The sequence below is a fragment of the Zootoca vivipara genome, chromosome 2, assembly GCF_963506605.1.
Source record: "Zootoca vivipara chromosome 2, rZooViv1.1, whole genome shotgun sequence".
NCBI classification, from domain to species: Eukaryota; Metazoa; Chordata; class Lepidosauria; order Squamata; family Lacertidae; genus Zootoca; species Zootoca vivipara.
The window spans coordinates 92,566,692-92,580,632 of NC_083277.1; the positions used below are offsets into that span (position 1 = coordinate 92,566,692).

Genomic DNA, 13,941 nt, shown 5'->3' on the forward strand with positions numbered 1-13,941 from the left:
ATCGCCAGAAATGTCTGACAAGTGTAACAGCACGCCCTGTCATGCTTTCTATCTCTAGGCCGGCCAGCAGCCTAGGCGTGCTCTTTCGGTGTGACTGGGGGTGGTACTTACGAAAGAGATGCAATGGGAGTGCCAGCCATTTGGGGTGTTTTCAGAACTTGCAAATTAAACATGAAGGCGTTTTGTATGCTCCAGGGCATCTCTCCCTTCTCTCCGTATGGAGAATGCTGATAAAGGAATTAACTGGAATCTACAGTACCTTCCTTTCTGACAGATGTGACTTTTTTCTTGTTGCTGATCTGGAAGATATACAGTGCAATCCCATGCATGCCTACTTGGAAGTAAATCCATAGGACTGACTAGAGCATGGGTAGTCAACGCGGTGCCCTTCAGATATTGTTCGACACTGGGCTAAATATCCATTCCTCAAGAGATATAAAAGCAGAGCATGGTGGATGTATAAAAACACAATCTAAGACATTTTGCTGCCTGCAGCAAAAGAAAAGAGGGCGCCCTGACTTAAAGCTTTATCAATTTTATTTCTACTACATAAATGACACGAATCCTGTTAGGCCTCTTAAAAAGGCAGTGCCTTAATATTTGGAAGTGTAACCTATGTGTGAAGGTACAATGATATATATATATATGGGATCCAAATTCCTTAAAAGCACCTCATTAAACCATATTTTGTGGGGTTTGATGTCTGCAGGGGAAGGAGAAGGGATTTCTCGGTACAGCCTAAAGCCTAAATATATGTGTTTGAATTTTTGGATTGGAACAGTATTCCTCACATTAACCTTTCTTTTGGGGCAAAAGTATACAGTTCTTAGATTTCCCAGACTGTGCGGACAGCCCTTAACAGGGTGACCTTTTGCAAAACTCAGACCTTATAGCCTTCTGTCCCTGACAACCTCTTTGCTCCATCTCAGGATTTGTTTCATGACACAATGATTGACATTTGTTATTCCCTCCCCTTTCTCAGCCCATACAATGCAAAATGGAGTGAAACCAATACTTAGCAGTTACTTAGCAGGAGTGTCTTCAGAAGTGGAAGCATTTGAGATCTTAACTGACAGGCTAGCATAAGGAGGGGGTGTGAGGCAAAAAGAAGCTGCGCCCATTGCAGGCAGCATTTGGAAACCTCTGGAGGTGTGTGTGTGTGTGTGTGCGCACATGTGCGTTTGCTTCTGTGAGTCAAACCCTGCCAGCTAAGGGGGCGGCAGACATTGCTGCAGAATTTTGAGCAGCTCTGCAAGAACGGCAGTTCTGCTATTGAGTTGCTTCAACACTGGTGGCCCATTGGTAATCGTCCATTTCACATGATACAGGGAGAGATGAAGAGGACAAATTGACCATGTATTCCAAGTTTAAAGATATGCAGGTGCAGTCCACTGGTTCTGAGAAACACTCATTTTACAACGTGATTTTAAAATTGTTTTATGCTACTTTCCTAGGGTCTCCAGCTGTCCTCAAGCACAGTACAGTGGTACCTCGGGTTGCAAACACTTTGGGTTACAAACACTTTGGGTTACAGACTCCGCTAACCTGGAAGTTGTACCTCGGGTTAAAAACTTTACCTCAGGATGAGAACAGAAATCACACGGCAGCGGTGCGGCGGCAGCGGGACGCCCCAGTAGCTAAAGTGGTACCTCAGGTTAAGAATGGTTTCAGGTTAAGAACGGACCTCCGGAATGAATTAAGTTCGTAACCAGAGGTACCACTGTATATCCTTTTTCTTTTCGTTCAAAGATAAGGCTGTAACCCCTTTGCAATGCAAATGCCCCTGTTCTCCTTCCTCAAAAGAAAAAGATTAGACAGCCTTCCCCAACCTGGTACCTTCCCAGTGTTATTAGGCTACAACTCCCATTAACCAGAAGCCTGCATGGCCCATGGTTAGGAATGATGGGTCCTGTAGTCCAAAGAATCTGGAAGGTGTCTAGTTGGGAAAGGCAAAACCAGGGCAAGAGGGGCCAGCCCTTGCAAGGCGTTGCAGAGTGCCTTCACTTGAAACTTGTTCAGCCATTGATGAAGTTGCTGGACTACAATTCTCATTATTCCTGACCTTCAGCTATACTGGCTGGGCTAATGGGAATTGGAATTTTTTTAGGGAAGGGATTGGTCTGGTTGTCCCCTTCGGATACTTCCCAGGCTCATGATTTTTTTAAATTTTAATTTAAGGCTGGGGTCTGGAAAATAGGGCCTGCTTAACTGGTCAAACCTGCCACAGAGGTCTGGCTTCATTAGATAAAATAGTTGGCCAAGTAGCTTTCATTTTGTTAAAGAGATTATTCTACATAGCAGGGCCCTCCTGGAAGGAGAGAGCCTTTGGGGAATCGGGACATAGGTGATGCAAGTATTTTGTGATGAAGGCTTTGCAGGGTTAGCTTTTGAAGGAAAACAGGCGGAAGGTCAGAGAGCTATTGTTGTCCTAATCCTAGCTGGAGACAATACTGTATATGCAAGAACAGAGGAATCTTGGGGCTGGTGTTCTGCTTTGCCTTGGTGACACTCACATGCCGAAACAGGCTCATTGGCTGCTGCTGAAAGGAAGCACAGCCGGTAGGTCAGCCAGGCAGGGCCACCACCACACGTGCTGATTTGCATGCCCAATATTTATGGCTGTAGCAAATGCATTGTGGAGAGGCAGCTTGTGAAACCAGCACAAAGGCCAGTAGAGGTTGCACCCCTTTCCAACACACTTAAGTATTTTGCCTCCAAGGCAGAAACTGCTTCAGACTGTGAGTGGCCTTTAATTGGTTCCTTTCATAACATCGATAAAACAACTGTCCTTTCCTACAGGCAAAACTTCCTATTCCTTCTTCACCATTTCTATATAGACCTTTTGTCGCCTTGGTAAAGTCGTCCCATGGATTTAAAAATATGACTTCTACATATGACACCAGCCAATCTACTTTACAATCCCCCCTCTCTCTTTGTTCTTATTTCATGGGTGAGGGTTACCCAAGACTACCACCTGGGTCTACTCAAATCCAAATCCCTTTCTCCAGCCACCAGAATATGCAACTGTATGGCATGCTGACTATGAAGGTTAAAACAGTTAAAACGACAACACCAGGAAATAAAATACCAGGCTGGTTTCTAAACACATTGTTTTTTCTGGGAAACTACTTAACTACCTGGTATCTTGTTTGAGAAAACAGTACTCTTGATTTCAAGCTCTTTCCAGATAAGTCTCCTTTCGTAGCTGCACAATGGCAATAAAGTTTAATTCTATTTCCTGACCATAAAGGCAAGATATTATCTCTCTCAATGTACACAGCAGGTTAGCTTGTACAATTGTCTCGTATGCAAACCATACATTTAAAGCACATGGCTCCATCCAAAGAATCTTGGTAGAAGTTGTGTACTCCTCACGGAGCTGCAGTTCTCATCTTTCTTAACAAACTACAGTTCCCAGGATTATTTGGGGGGAACACCGCATGCTTTAAATCACACTGCATACATGTGATTTGCTCTGGAGTAAGATGGAAGAAATTGAACCAAATCAGAATTTTAGTTTCAAATTTAAAAGCTGACTAGTTTCCCCAGGAGAAGTATATTCAAAACACGGTGGGAAATGTAGAACTCTGCTTATCAAATAATTTTCTCTTGCACCCATCAATTTTGTCTTTCTTACTGCAAAAGCGGGTCCAGTCATTTCTCTTTGTGGCCTCTCATAAATCAGAAAGAACTCCATCCACATAGAGTGAGATAACAAAATGTAGGGAAAATATATTCTGCTCCCCCATATTTAAGAGAGCATGTTCCTATGTGCTAGTATGGTAACTGGAGTTTTGCTTTCCCTGTCTATGGAAGTCAACTGTGTGCGTTATCACATCACGTCAACCTTTTACAAATACCTGAATCTGGTTTTGGGTTGTATTTTAATTGTTCAAGATACATGCTTAGCACATGCACACTAAAGCAAAGGTAACTACGGTAGCTATGAAAGTTTGAGTATCAGAAATTTAGTTCCGTTTTAAAGGTTTGATTTTTTTTGCACATTAAGTTAACTTCCACATACTTTCTATAACAAGCAAGCTTTGGACTTAAAAGTTTTCCCAGTGAGATGTCTGAATGAATGCCCTACTATGGCTCACTTCTTTATGCGTGTGCAGTCACCTAGGGAAAGTGGAAGATCAAAACCTTGCTTGCTGATGTCCTGAAACACTGCAGGTGTTTTTGGGTTCTTCCCAAATTGAGCAATTACAATCTGCCTACTTGAGTATCTCCTGAAGTTTCAGCAGAAAGGTTTGTTTCCTACCACAAAAATGTTGTGCAACCTTGCGGTGTGTTAATCAAGAATGTAGGAGATGCTGCAATTCTGCGTGGTGGGTAAACTGATTATGGAATACTGTCATCTGAATATCTTGTGCTCATCTCCTAGGGATGCTTAAATGTATGGTGCATCTTTTGCCTTGGATGGTGGAGCAGAGGATTGCTTGGTTTATCTCATTCTCAACAATTTCCTGATTCTGGGGTTCTTATGCTAAGCTATAGAAGTAGCCCAAACTGCTGGTTTTCTAAGTGCAAACTTGCTGTCAGCCCACTCTGACACTCCTGAAGATGAAGACTAAGGATATCACCAGGATTGTGATTTAGCTGGCATCCCGGTTTCAGAACAATATCCAAGCGGCTCAAACTTCTCAAGAGAAACAGTATCACAGACAAAGGACTCAGCTACATTAGTCAAAAAACAACATTTTGAATTCGTTATAAATATGCAAGATGGCGCCAGAGAGCAAAACAAAAACAAAAACAAAAAACCCCTAAGCTATTTTTACATAGCTTTTTTTTCTTGTTTGTTATAATGATTTAATTTCTGACTTATTTATAGCATCCCCCCCCCCCGGTGTGTAGATCCACCATAGCTGCCAAGTTATCCCTTTTTTACAGGGATTTTCCCTTATGCTGAATAGGCTTCCTCGCGAGAAAAGCGAAAACTTGGCAGCTATGAGATCCACCCAAAGCAGACCTTGGGTATTATCAGCTGGAAAGTCGAAAAAATGATGCAACCAATCCCAATGGAAGAGAGGATCTATGATGTAATATATAGGAGGGAGAAGAGGGTTGTGGACATGCGTAGAAGCAACTTCCGGTGGCGCGCTACCCATGTCTGGGCACCGGAAATCGGGCGGCACCAGGACTCAAAATGGAGCCTCCCTGGCGAGTAGGAAATCCGGGGGATTTATGGGATTGTTTCCAATCCGGGCTGCCAGCAGGAAATGGTTTAAAATACGGGGGTTTCCCGCGAAAAATGGGAGACTTGACAGCTATGGATATATGTTACCCCTGCATTAAAGAGCTCCATTAGTTAAGCTTGCCAATTCGTTTCTTGCCAGGTCATCATGGCAAGAAGAGCCCAGGAGGAAGGCATCGAGAGAAGCCAGGAAGCGATGTCAATAGTACTACAGAAGCCACAAAATGAACAGCTCAGCTCAAGGTTTTTTTCTCTCATGCCCAAACTGGGCAAACCTGTTTGGAGAGAATCGTGGGGATGTCAGAAGTTGGCAGCTATTCAGACTGCCTCACCTTGTGGGATACTCGAGAGGAAGAAAAGCTGCTGGATCTTGGAAAGACATCTTGCTATCACCACTCCTACCAACACCAAAGTGGCTCTACAAATAAAGGGAGGCGGCAAAAACCATGGTGTACAGAGGATAGTAACGAAACCAGATATTCAGAACCAAAATGTCAAGAATCTATAAGAGGAATGTGCTGCTACAAACACAACCTTAAGTCACAATAAATTTATCCCCCCCCCCAATCGATTCTGGAGTCACATCGACTGTTCTAACCACTACAGGGCAAGCATAAAATCAGTCCCAAAAGGTATTAGGAGCATACCCTTATCACTCTTCTAGGTTTAGCATCTACTGGTCCAACTTATTTTATTTTTAAATGCATTTATTTAAAATCTGCTATACTGTACTCTGAATTCTCTTGCAGTCTGATAACTGAGTTCACAAGGAGAGTGGTTGCTGGTATTTCTCTGAAAGGTTCACATTTCTTTTAGCACCCAGCTTTTATTTATGGCACCAATGGTTTACAAATCCAAGCTTATATCAAAGATGTATCGGACCCCAAAGAATCCTGGCAACTGTAGTTTGTTAAGGCTGATGAGATTTGTTAGGAGACCCCCCCCCTCGCAGAGCTACAATTCTCACCAACCTCTCTCTATGATGGCAAGGCGTCACCTGCTCAACTACATGTTACGCAATGGCAATTTTAGTTTCCTTTTACCCTGCTGTCTGTCAAAACAAGGGGCTCTGTGCAGCTTAAAACAGGGCAGGCGAAAAAGAAACACCTAATCTAGCATGGTTATGTTCTTCAGCTAAATAGGCCTCATTGCTCTTCATTACAGTAGCGTCTCATCCAAACTAGTATTTTCATAGCTCAGTGGAGCTGAAGCACTTGGATGAAAACCAGTTTATTCCAAACACCTAATACAGCTGAGATGAGCTTCAGCCTTTTCACTTGAGCATGAAGGGAAGGGGTGTGGATTTGCAGTCAGGAGGACCCTTAAAATGGGTTCACTTCACGGAGCATCTAACCCATATCATTTCAACTTCACCGGTTGCCAGTTTGCTTCAGGCTCCTGCTGTGGACCTTCAAAAGCACTAAATCAGGAGGGGGTGTGTGTATTTGATTCTATGTATTTTAAAATTTCATTCCATGCTACTCAGAAGAAGAAGAAAACAACTTCACCACGTGCTAGCTAGATCTCCAGGGAGCAGAGCGTTTTTCTCACAGTATTAGCCCTTCATTAATCTGGTGTGATGGAAGCCGCAAAACAAAATGGAGTCACCTCCTTGGCATTCCACCAGTTTCCACCTGACTGGTTCAAGGGAGCACTGAGGTAGAACTCAGGCACTCAGCCCACGTTTCCCGACGCCTCGCTACGTTTCCTGTGTGACTTGGTTTCTTTATTCACAAAAACGAGAAAATCGAGGTATGCTGACGATTAATTGGTGCGTCTAGCAACAGTTGGTTCCACAGTCATGGGACTAGTGTTGTCACTGTGGCATGAGCTTATGGGATCTCCATTCACTCTAAGGGTGTGAGGGATATGCGCAAAACCCGATATGCTCACAGTAAAAGACCCAATTTCTACGTGTTGCTCTTGTAATGCAGGGATGAGGAACTCTGTGGTGACCCCGGTTGCTGTTGGGGGACACCCCCCCCTCATCCTTGACCGTTGGCCATATTGGCTGGGGCTGCTGGGAGCTGGAATCCAACAACAGCTGGAGGGCCACAACTTAGCCATCCCTCCCAGACTGTTTTGTCAGGACAGCCTAGGGGAGGACAGACTTGTTTCAGATCTGTAGTGATCTTGCTCTCAATCCCACTTTTTATCTAGCAGTTCAGTAGGAAGGCGTGGGAAGAAGCTCTGCAATGATCCTTCCTGGCTTGAAATCAAGAGAAGTTTTAGAGGAAGCAAGCAGAATAATTGTGACTCAAGGAGAAGATGGGGCTTGGACCAAATCACTCCACACCCTACATTGTTTTCAACTTGGGATGGGTTTTGGTATAGAGTGGGGATTTTTTTTTAAAGGGGAGGGGCTGAGGGAACTGGTGATTAAGCAAAAGTGAATGCTTGTTGCATGGCACAAATCGGCTAAGGGCCTTGCATATTTTGCAGCAAAGGAAAGGAAATCTTGGGCCTAGGAGACTGAGTGAAGCCCTCCAGGCCTCTTGAGGCGGCCTGTTGACTCTTCCCACACCCTGCCCTTTGCTTGGCTGGAGTGTGACAATGTGTTAGCATTGCCCTAGTAGGATTCATTGTGCTGGCCAGCTTCTTCTAGCACAACAGCTTCATTGAATCTGGCCCTAAGCATTTAAGCAAAAAAAACGGAAATCTGGTCTGGCTTTTGGTGAGTACACTTGATCTTCTTCGGAGTGTAAAATACTAGCTTTGGAAGATTTAATTCTGTGGGTTACTTTATATGTGCCACTTCAAAACTGTAATAGGTGATGGTGTTGTGTACTTATATATCCCCTGCCCCCAAGGTTTATGACAGGGCATGTTATGCCACTTAAAGTGTTGCAACATCCTTGCTTCTGATGCTTATTCTGCTAGCCCTAGGGAGGGGCAAAGAGCTGGGCGCTAATACAGTACCTATCCCTAAGTCATATTGTGGTTTCTGAGATTTACCCTCTTTTAAGCTTTTCATGACAGTCTTAAGAGTTAGAAACCTGGGATTATGTATCCTTTTTCTGTGATGAAACTGAGGAATCCTGGTCTGCACAAATATTTCATTTGGGGGAGGGGGCAGATGTGGAATCATGAAAGAAAAAATGCATGCTTGAATCAGCAATTAAAACTGCAACTATGCAGCAAATAATGTTTTCTTTGGGGGCTATGGTAAATAAAAGTGGCAGTAGAGGGGAGAAATGGTTTAAAAAGTGGTGGTACCAGTTTAGAGTTTTTACATAAGTATGAGCGTTCCCAGTTTTCAAACGAAGTGATAAAATCCATTGCAGATTATTGCCCTGTGTATATTTGTCACCTCATCACTTTGATCGCATTTTGCAACTACCTGTAACATCTGTCTCTTTTAAAAGTAGTGTTTGAGAGCCAAACCATTGCATTAGAATATAAAATACCTCATTTTATTTCTTCATAAACATGGGATCTACTTCGTTGCCCAAGAAATGATTTTATCGCTCCGAAGCTTTGGAAAACTTGTGCTAGACCTTTATGGCTGCATTTTTACCATTTGGTTTTATTCTTGTTATTTTACGGTTGACTCTGGTTTGTGAACTGCTTTGGTGTTTCTTCTTGAAAGGAAAGGCGGCATATAAAATACATAGTAATGAAAATAATGGGATCAGCGTTTGGCATCTCAAAACACCCACTGCTCCTTCATGTAATCTGGAAAATAGCGCTCTGATAGCTGGTCCTTTTACCTGGTCATCATTTCATATCCCCGGCACAGAGTTCCTGTGTAATTCTTGTCTTGGGTGGGTAAAGGGAGCCCATAATCTGATTGAATTGCAAGGATTTAAAACTGCATCTCCCCCACTCCATATTTTCATTGAGTCTCCAGCATGTCTCTGCAGCCGGGAGATCAGATTTGGATATTCAGAGGCAATCTGCCACCTATGATACCTATGACAGGTATGCTTGGTATGATGACTCTGGGAGTTGACTTGCCAAATGTCACAAGGCTGAAACGTGGATACTGGCAGTCTCCTCCCTTTTCACAGATACTTACAGCTGGAAAATTATGGGCCAGAGCCAACAGAAGTCAACTCTCTTACGAGAGAATTAGCAAAACATGTGAAGGAGGGGAAGAGAAACTGGTACAGTACAATCTTATAGATCCCTCCTGCTTCTTCTTTCAGGATCAGGTGTGGGTTCTGGAAATCTACCTGCTTTGGCCATTGAGAAGCTACAGCAGAGAAGCTCAGCACCCTATTAACCCTTTTTAAGCTGAATGGGAGTTACTCCCAACTATAAGTATACATGGATTGCAGCCTCAAGCACCTAAGGTTGCCTGCTATGGGTAGCACAGATCCATAAATTCTGCCTTACCTATCCCTGTGGGCCACACAGGAATGCAAGGGAGAACCAGCCACAGAACAAACAATGTGGAGCTGATGGGGATGGAAAGATGCCAGTTTTGTGCCAAAGAGCCTTTCAAGGAAACACAATTGCCTGAACCACTAATAAGCTCTTGGCATCCCAGCTAGAGTCACTCACTGCATGTGCTCACCCTAGTCATTTTGGTGTCTCCTCCCTGTGACTCAGTCCTTGCTGATATCTAGCAACAGAGAGTGCTTCTAAGCTAATTATACACATTGCAACTGGAAGTATTTGCACCAAGCTGGAGACTCTGCAAGAGTTCTTTCGGTCATGCAGAAGTGCCCGTGGTAAAGCAAGCCACTCCCCTCCTCATTTGTTCCCAGGTCTACCTTCTTGTGGCCATAGGGGTTTGGGTAAAACACAGACACGCAGAACTAAACAGAGCTCATTAATGGACAATATACTTTAGTCCATGCTAGCAGATGAGTTAAAGTTTAACTGTTAAACCATATGCAAAGTTGGATAGAAGTTATGGTCCCACATCTTTCCCAGAGGTCTGTCTGTTTTTGCTTTTATGTTTATGTTACTTTTTGTTTTGTTTTGGTGATTGTGTGGAACTCAGTTCAGCTACTGATTGATTGATTGATTGTGTGACTGCAGTATGTTGTTTATTTCTTTCATTTATGGATCAGTGGTCTCGTTAGATAGTAAAATTCATATTAAATTGCTGTTTTAGAGGTTGTTTTTAAAAGTCTTTGATCCGTTTTACATTACTTGATCCATTTTACATTACTTTCTATGGGAAAGTGCCAATTGGTTTTGGAATGCTTTGGTTTTGGAACGGACTTCCGGAACAGATTAAGTTTGAGAACCAAGGTACCACTGTAGTGCAAAAGTGCCTGTCCGGATGGCAATAATGCAGTAAGTAACACGGAGGAAGCAGAGCAGAACAACTAATAAAGCAGAATGATGTGCGGATGGTCCAGAGTAAATCCACCACTAATGCACAATTATTGCATCAGTGGCGTGTCACAGAAGACACCAGCCAAAAAGGCAAACATACACAAGGCAGGAGGGGCCCTGAGACTGGCTGACTGAGATGGGGAGATAATGTTTAACAGTGAGGAAGCCAAGGCTGCAATTTTATGCATGCTTGCTTGGGTCAGTCTCAGCCTTACTTCAGAAATTAACAGGTAATAACCATTGAGTAAATGGAATAAAGTGCTGCCTGTAGGCAGCCTAGGATTTATCTGCAAGGCTGTCGTCCTCAAAACATTAGTGTGCAATTTACTTCTACTGAAGCTGGTTACCGTATTTCAGATCCCAAATAATTAACTGGAAGACATAGCCATCAAGGAGACTTATAACCCACTTCCTTTCTGCAAAACCAGGACCCACAAGGAAATTAAACAGGACACCTGGCATTTAAGGCATCTTATGGGAAAGCTGTTGCCCTAAAAGTTTTATGAATCTTGCTGGGAGGCTCTGAAGCTGCTTACTTAGAGCTCAAGGTGACATTTGAACTTTTCACTCCCAAGCAACAATGCTTCACCCACCCACCCACCCCATTTCTTCTTTTCTTGGGAAAAATAGTTATGGTCACCATTCTGCTTTTATGCCTCCATGTATTACTAATGATAATAAAAGTTTTAGTCTCTCTCTCTCCCCCTCTCCCCCTGTGGTATTTATTGCACTCTTAGTTATCTACCCAAATGGCTTCAAAGCTGTCTGCTTTGGAAGACAAATACCGGTAAGAAAGGAAGGATAAAAGCCAGAGAGAAATGTGTGGACTACAAGCAATCCTGCGTGACACTGAGGTAGCTTCAAGCAAAAACCATTTTATTCAGCAGTCATCCTGATTTATTTGCAAAGAGGTTGGAAGACACAGGTGTCATCCCACACTTTCTGGTTCATTTCTCCTTCACTTGCCTTACAGCAAAAAGCCTGAACTTTTTGGGAAGAAGTTTTGTTGCAAAATTCCTAACCATTGCACAATCCGAGTTTTCTGGTCTGTGATTGAATCCCATCAAAAAATAGCGGTAGTTTGGAAGCACCTGTACTGTACCTTCTATTGAAATAATTGAGAGCTTTGCAGAAAATAAAATAAGACCTAAATATGGTGAAACAAAGAGGAGTGAAGCCCGAAAATCCACTTGCTGGATTGCAGACACGTAACATTAATGGTGAAGGAATTATATACAACAGCTCTATAAACTACAAGGAAGGAGAAAGTACCAATAAACCTCTCTGCCTGAAATTTTGGACAACATTAAGATCCAATAAAGATCTAAATTCCAATTTATGTTCTGCATGTAGTTTTGAGTAGACAGAAGTTGTAGACATGGAATCAAGTTGCTATCTATTTCAAAGAGTGACTCCATTTCCCCAGTTACATTATGGATTATTATGGCCTTATATTATTGTTTATTTTATTTTATTTTATTTATTGAATTTGTATACCACCCTATACCCAGAGGTCTCAGGGCAGTTCACAGAACAAAATCAAAATATAAAACCACAATATATATAAAATATATAAAAACAACACCCCCCCAAACCCCCACATTTTAAAATGGCATAGGATGTTAATCAAAACATGCAAAGGAACCTTTTTGCCTGGTGCTTAAAGGTGTGTAATGAAGGCACCAGGCAAACTTCCCTGGAAAGAGCATTCAACAGACAGGGAGCCACTGCAGAGAAGGCCTCTTCTCGTGTTGCCACTCTCTGTACCTCTCAAGTAGGAGGCACACAAAGAATTATAGATATTTCAGGATGGAGATAGTCAAGAGATTCTTCTCCTGTCCTCCTCAAAGAGAGTTGAAGATAGCAGAGTAAAACCATTGATGCTCACAGTTGCACTCACTGGTTTTCCTCCCTGGCATTTAGGCTCAGGATAGCATCATCATCAGTCACTTGCCAAGGTCTACAGCCCTGCAGAGAGCCCATCATCAACACTAGTATCCTCCTGGTCTTGCTACTCTTTCATCTCTGGCTCTACCTAATCATTGGTCCCCTTTGGATATTTAAGCAGCAGGAATGAAGCGGCAACCATTTCTCTTGAGTCCAGAGGGTGAGGACAAGCAAAAGGGAAGAGATGTTTAAAGGTGGGTCAACTGAGAGAAGAAAAGAGAAAGGTTGGCTGAAGGTATCTTGGCCAAACCTGGAGCTGGCACTGACACCGCTATTGCCTCTGGCCAAATGAGCTTTCAGCGCTTCAAAACCCTGCTGAACATCTTTGATCAGAGACAACTGAAGGAGGAGGAGTGGGGTGGGAAATAAGTGCATGTGCCGCTGACAACCTATCAATCACATCAAATCACATCACCACTTGGTCTACAATCCCAGACAGATATGTCTGATATTTCCAGTTCGTGTTTTTTTTGAGCAGAAACTAACTGACCACCCCATGCCTGTGACCTGGAAATGTCTGGTGGCTCCAACATACACTTAGATCAAGTTTCAACCAGTTAAAGAGATGAACTATTGACTTCTGCGGCACATTATTTCAGGGTGAAGCCCAACTTGTGCATGTGACAAATTAGCTGGATGACTGTTTTGCTGCACAGCCACCACTAATGCCCAGAGATCTTCCTGTGTGATGAGGACCAAGGCAGAATTCTGGTTATGTTACTCATTCACTCCTCGAGTTCAAAGATGGGTAAGGCATAAAAAAGCACAGAGAGACTTCAAACGAGAACGACAACAACTTTCAGGAGGAGGCAGAGGAAGGCACAGGAATACCATCAACAAGCCAAACCAAATACTAGTAGCTCAGAACCTATTTAACATCCCATATTTTCCAGTCTCATCAGCAAGAGAAGGCAGAACAAGGGGAAAACCCCTTAAAACGCAATCAGTACATTATTTAATGGTAAACTTCAGCATCCTAGCAAACTCTTTTTTGCTGCTGTTCTTGATCTTGCATATTCCAAGCTCCACTTTAAAAGAAAAGGAGATAAAGAAGTTATCCTGCTTCACTCACCTTGCTCCATCATCACTCTTCTTTATGTTCCGCTGATGCGTGCTGGTTATCCCTACAGAAGTGATGTCTGGTGTTGCTTGCAGTAGGCGTATCAGGTAGTAAGTGGGATAAGTAAGAAAGCACAGGTGTTTGTCTTCAATCCAGGCTGAGTAGACGATCCAGGAAGCTGTTTGATGATGCAGCACTGGGTAACTGAGAGCAGAATGACTCTGGCAGGTGCTTCTATATTCCTGACAAGATTCCCTGCCTCCTGAACCACAGCCCCACCCCTTTCCATGACCTACAGAACTTCTAAGCTCTGCCACTTGATGCTGGTTGGCTGTGATTGGGCAAGACCTGTTGAAAATTCTCTCCCATCTTCCTTCTACACTGAAATGGAGAGAGAGGGGGAGAAAAGAATTGTGAAATAAAGTACATTGCTTTTCTGTGT

The 13,941-nt window shown here is 43.1% G+C and overlaps 1 protein-coding gene across 1 annotated transcript in view; it reads right to left on the reverse strand.

Annotated features, from left to right (window-relative positions):
• Positions 1–13,685, reverse strand: part of OTOP2 (otopetrin 2) — a 43,358-nt gene extending 29,673 nt beyond the window's left edge. Inside the window, exon 1 of the mRNA XM_035104410.2 lies at positions 13,512–13,685. The gene's annotated coding sequence lies outside the window, so the exon portion shown is untranslated. The remainder of the gene's footprint in view (positions 1–13,511) is intronic.
• Positions 13,686–13,941: the final 256 nt, after the last annotated feature.